Raw genomic sequence first — 6,283 nt, 5'->3', positions numbered from 1 at the left:
CCCTTGCAGGCCTTGTGTTCCATGAGGACAGAAGGCCTGCGACTTTTAACAGCCTTTGGGTTTGTGGACTTTGACATCTAGATTAAACATCCGCCCCACAGCACCAGCGAGTGCAGAGCCAAAGGATCCTTTGCAGTTAGACCTGGATGGAGGTCAGGGTCAACAAAATCACAATGATTGAGGCTGGTGCAAAAAGATAAAAGTGTCTGGAATTAAAAATTGTGGGCACCGTGTTATGAAATGGGAGAATATTTAACACAGTTGGTCTTACTGGTTGACTAAACGACCTTTGCTGCTTTCAGGAATCTGGCTGGAAATGAATATATGCAAGGGACTCATGTCCCCAAAGTTAAACACTAGCCCATGTAAATTAACAACATTTGGTGCTATAAATTAAAATTAGGTACTGTGAATAGGTGCTTTCTTGCCACCAATATTTTGTTTCGAGAATATGAGTAAGCAACTATGTCTCTCTGGGTGCTTTTTAGCTCTAGCCTGCACAGCTATTGTTGTGGTTAGTTGGCATTATGTCTAGTTCAATTTGTGGTGACCCTAAGAATGAGAGCTTTCCAAGTCACTTTGTCATCAACAGCCTTACTCAGGTCTTGCAAATTCAGGGCCATGGCTTCCTTGATTAAATCCATCCATTTGTAATGTGTTCTTTCTATTTTCCTACTGCCTTCTACCTTTCCAAGCATTATTGTCTTTTCCAGTCATGTCTTCCTATGATATGTCTAATGTATGACAGTCTCAGTTTAGTCATCTTGGCTTCTGGGGAGAATTCATGCTTGATTTGCTCTAGGACCCATTGATTGATTTTTTTAGCAGTCTAAAGTATCCATGGAATTATTTTCCAGTACCACATTTCAAAAGAGTTGATTTCTTCTTATCAGCTTTCTTCACTGTCCAGCTTCCACAACCAGACATAGAAATTGGAAATGTGATGGCATGGACAACCCTAATTGAAGTATTCAATTATATATCTTGACATTCAGGATCTTGTCTAGTTCCTTCATAGTTGCCTTTCCAAATCAAAGCCTTCTTCTGATTTTGACTATAGTCTCCATTCTGATTGGTGACTGAGCCAAATCTTGAACTATTTAAATGTCTTCATCATCTCTTTTAAAGTTATCTAAATCATCTATGGTCATTATTTTTGTTTTTCAATGTTCAACTGTAAACCTGTGGTTATACTTTTTTCCTTGACTTTCTTCAGTCATCAGTCTGTGGAGTTTTATTGCACTTGGAAAAAAGACGGGAGCATAGCAGGGTGCTCCTGTCAATATAGCACAATTTGACAGAGATTATCACATGACGTCACGCAATGTCACAAATATTCTGCTGTTATTCCATGAATAAAGAGGAATTATAGCACTGCTTTTTATTTATGTGGAAATGCTGTGAATAAAAAGTGGTGGTATAATTTCTCTTTATTCATGGGATAACTGTGGGATATTTATCTTGTTTTGCTCCTGTCTTTTTTTCACATGTTATAAACTTCCATGTCTTTGCTATTTTCTGCTGGTAGTATGGTGTCATCTGTATTGTTGGTGTGCTTTCCATCAGTTTTGATGCTTCCTCTTTCAGAATTTAAACCTGCTTTATGCATGATATGCTCAGTGTACAAGTTAACCCTTCTTAGCTTCCAAGATCAGACAGGATCTGGAGCCTTAGGGTATTTGAGCAAGGGGCTCATGGCCCAAAGTATTTAAGTCAGGAGGCTCATAGCCCAGGTCAAAAGCTTTGATGGGATGTAACATTATGACCTATTTTTAATGTTGCAGAAAAAAGGGATTCCCTTTCTTCCAAATTGTACTCCAATTTGCAACATAGGATTATTGTAAGAGTGTATGGTTGCCAGTTTTTCAAATGATCACTGCTTCTAAGCACAGCTTGGTCTATATAAGATACCGTATCACCTCCATCAAGCCAAGGAAAAATCTTAATTCATTGATTTCTGCAGAATATTTGTTTGATTATTTGCTGTTGTTGTTTTGTTGTTTGTTTGGGGGGGGGGTTATGCCTTCAGGTTGTTTCTGATTTATGGCAACCCTCAGATGAACCTATCACAGGGTTTTCTTGGAAAGGTTTTTTTTTTTCAGAAGGGATTTGCCATTGCCTTCCCCTGAGACTGAGAAAGTGTGACGTGCCCAAAGTAACACAGACTGCACTATGGTTTTTTTAAAAAAATAGAAATATAAGCTACTTTGTTCTGATCATTTGACAATCTTTTGTGTAGACTTCCTATGTGTTTTATAGCCACTGTCTTTTGCCCTCAAAGTTCTCTTTTCAACTGGCCACTGTAAGCGGTTTCTGAAAAAGTGGCTTCATCTGCACAATCTGGAGGTCATCTTTCTCCTTCTTGCTGTGAAGAGCTTCACCTGCTAGCCAACAACCTACTGTTCAAGACAATAGAGCAGACCACACTATTTTCCCTTGGGTCAATTAGCAGCCTTGTTCAGCCTCATAAAAAATCAATGAGCTAGGCCGTTATTTATTATTAATCCCATCTCACAAATTAGGGAATTGCAAAGCAGACAAATGGCCCTCACTAGAGTCTGAAAGTCTTTAATCTGGGTCTCACATGTCTAATGCCAGAACCCTGAATAGCCTGATGCATAGCTTGCGCAAGACATTGTCACTGTTTCAACTATTTGGATGTGAATAAGCTTCTCAGGTTTAACTATTTTGTACTCTTAGTTCTTACTCTTAGTTCTACAGATCTGTGTGAACCCTCAACATTCTTAGGTGACTCTTGGGTGACTTTGACCTTTATCAGTGTGTAGCTGTTGCGGGGGGAGGGGAGGCATTGCCCCCAAATAGGATTGTGTTTTACACACACACACACACACACACACACACAGAGAGTGATTTTGTTCAATCCCCAGATTGATAGCATTGCAGTAACTGAGTAACTGACAGCTTCAGTTGAGTATTTGAAAATAGAGTTTAGGCATCCAAAGAAAGGGGTAGCCAAAACTACCTGGAAATGCTAACATAGCAAATAGAAGTGTTCTGTATGTGAACTATGTTCAGTGTCTTACTTTGGGGACTAAAGGAAAAGTTCACTTAAATGGATAGAATTCATATAGGGGAACTGCCTTCATTTCACTCCATTCCCAAAGCTATACTCCTGGTTCTTATTCTAGCACCAAGAGTGACTGCATTTGTCCCAGCAATATGTCTTCACATTATAAATTAATATCAGTCAGGTTCTACTTGGAGAATCAAAAACAGCACATAGTATCATACCAATGGTCCTTGATTGTTGATTTATTTCCTTACAAAGATCCCAGAGTAGATAACAACATGCCTAAAACAAAACCCAGACCCCATTAAAACCATACTTCTGTGATGACAGATAGATACTAAAAAAGTAAAAAGAACAATCACAAAAACTTATCAGCAAGGATCAAAAACTAAACAAATGGAGCATTTCCCTATTCCCCCACCCACCCAAAGCTTGCATTAAAAAAAATTCCAACTGGTGCCTAATGACAACAATCGGAGGAAATCAGATCCCCACCAGATTGAGAGTGACAACCAGGTGCCACCACCAAGAAGCCACTGTTACATGTCATTTCTCTAGTAAGGGCACTACAAAAATGTCACTGTTTCTTGAAGAAGCAGTTTCCTGATGGTACATTGGGTTCACATGGTTCCTCAGCAACCTGAGAGCTACAGACCTGCCTTACTATATCTTGTGGTGGTGATGATGGTGATGGTGTGCCTTCAAATCATTTCCTTCTGGCAACCCTAAGGCAAATGGATCATGGGGCTTTCTTGGCAAGATTTGTTCAGAGGAGGTTTGCCATTGCCTTCTCCTGAAGCTGAGAGATTGTGACTTGCCCAAGGTCACCCAGTGGGTTTGCATGGCAGAACTGGTATTCAAACCCTGGTCTCCAGAGTCACAGTCCAACATTCAAACCACTATATACCACATCTTCCTCTTTCTTTTATATGCTCACTGAAGTCTCATGTGTGATGATTGTTGTGGGAAGCCAGTATAATTAGCAATGCCCATACCCTTCGTTTTATTTCCTTATAGTCAAAAAAGTTTAAAACAAGTTTTTGACTTGCCACTCCTAAGTATAAGCTCCCTGTAATAATAATACACTAGAAGGGTAATTCATGCCACAGAGGGTAGGTTTGCACCCCACTGCAGACCAAAGGCAAAGAAAAGAACAGAAGAACCTGTGCTAAACGGGGGGTGGGTGGGTTGGGGTGTTGGGGGGAGGGGTTAGACTGCACCTTCAAGAATCTCCAAGCAATGTGGCTAGTCATCATGGTGGTAAAAGGATCCATAGAGATGTAGTCCAAAAGAGTAATTTTTCCAAGCACTGCCACTAAACTATTCTGAGCGGGTGGTACTTTTCCAGGGACTTGGCCAGAGGCCTTTCCTATCATTTGCCAACTGATCCTTTTACAGGGAGAAGTCAGGACTGAACCCAGGACCTTTGGCATCCAGTGCATGTGCTCATCCAATGAGCTGCAGCTCTGTTCTGCAGCACCATCCCTGCAATTTTCAAATCTATCAATGTGTAAAGTGAATATACCACATATACCTCCCTCCTTAACTGTCATCTTGGCCTCAGAGGGAGCGATCAGGCAGACCCAGGAACATCAGGGACTGCCTGAAGGAAGAGGCCCCTCCCTCCTCGAGTGTCACCTTGGCCACAGAGGGAGCGATCAGGCAGACCCAGCAACATCAGGGACTGCCTGAAGGTCGAGACTTCTCCCTCCTTTAACTGTCACATTGTATTTTGTATTGTATTGCAATTTTTTACTGTACACCGCTATGATCATTGCGGAATAGCGGTCTATAAATAAAATGTATTATTATTATTATTATTAATTTATGTCTGCATTTATAGTGTCTATGAGTGAGAATGTGTATATGTGAAGAGAGAGAGAGAGAGAGAGAGAGAGAGAGAGAGAGAATATGTGTACTACAAATGAATGGTGTGGCTCCAGGTGTGTGTAGGTGTGTCTTGGTATGTGTATGTGTGTAGAAAAATAGAGGGATAGTGTGTGAGAGAAAGAAAAATTGTGTACATGTGTGTGAGACAGTGTGAGCAGGGTACATATAGAAAGTGGGTGTAGGTGTATGTGTATAGAAAGAGTGAACGAGATTGTGTGGTGCATATGAATAGTGTGTATGCATTTGTGAGAGAAAGAAAAAATATTGTATGTATGTGTGAGACAGAGACAAAGTGTGTCCGTGTGCATAAGAGAGAGTGAAAGGTACATATGGATTGTATGTGCGTGTGTGTGTGTGTGTGTGTGTAGAGAGAGAATGTGTAGTGCACATGAATATGGTGTGGTCAAATATCTTGTGCTTGAATGCATTCAGAAAGATAGAGACTTTGAAGATTATCACATGGAGGATAAGGACAGGAACAAAGCAGATTTCATCCAACCTTATCCTGTCCTATTTGTGCAATCAGGGGAAAGATTATTACACACCATGCACTTATCCCATTCTTTCCCACTCCATGAAGTGTAATGGACCCATCATTTGGTCTTAACAGGAGTTTCTGTTAATATGGATATGGATACGGATATGAATAGGATAGGATAAGGACAGGAGCAATCCGCTTTGCTCCCATCCTTATCTTCCGTGTGATCATCTCCTCTGTGTGTGTGTGTAAGAGAGAGAGAGAGAGAGCATGAAAGAGAGGTATATATACATGGGTAGTGTGTGGAAAAAGAGAAAGTGTGTGTAAAACATGAATGTTGGGAGTGTGTAAAGTAGAGGGAGAAGAGATACATATGGATGGTGTTTGTGTGTGTGGAGAGGAGGAGGGAGAGAAAGTAGTGCATATAAATTGGGTGTCTGAGTGTGCATGAGAGAGAAAGTGTGTGTGTTAATAAGCAATAGAGAACAAGAGGGAGGAAGTATAGCTGGTATGAATTATGGGGTAGGAGAGACAGCAAATATTGTGAGTGGGGGTTGTGTGGAGAAAAGGGTAGCCCCCTTACCCCACATCTGGCAATGGGGAGACTTGTGGCTTTTGTGTCCTTGCTGTCCTCCCACATGGCCACAGGACTGGCTGCCAGACATGACATCATGCAAGTACTTTATTCCATATCACACACCAGACAGTAAGGTCAGTACTGGTAATTTCCCCTGCTCTAATGACTGAGGATATAATAAAATGTCATACAGTGGCATTTAATTTGAAAGAAACATCATCCTGTTATTGCATGTCAGCTCCAATTAGCACCTAGTTTTATTTTACCAGACTTCTTGTTTCTTTTTGTAACTAACATCCAGATGTGT

This window comes from Sceloporus undulatus, chromosome 1 (genome assembly GCF_019175285.1).
Source record: "Sceloporus undulatus isolate JIND9_A2432 ecotype Alabama chromosome 1, SceUnd_v1.1, whole genome shotgun sequence".
In the NCBI taxonomy this organism is placed as follows: domain Eukaryota; kingdom Metazoa; phylum Chordata; class Lepidosauria; order Squamata; family Phrynosomatidae; genus Sceloporus; species Sceloporus undulatus.
The sequence above is the reverse complement of the archived record's forward strand: the minus strand, read 5'-3'. Positions refer to the sequence as shown.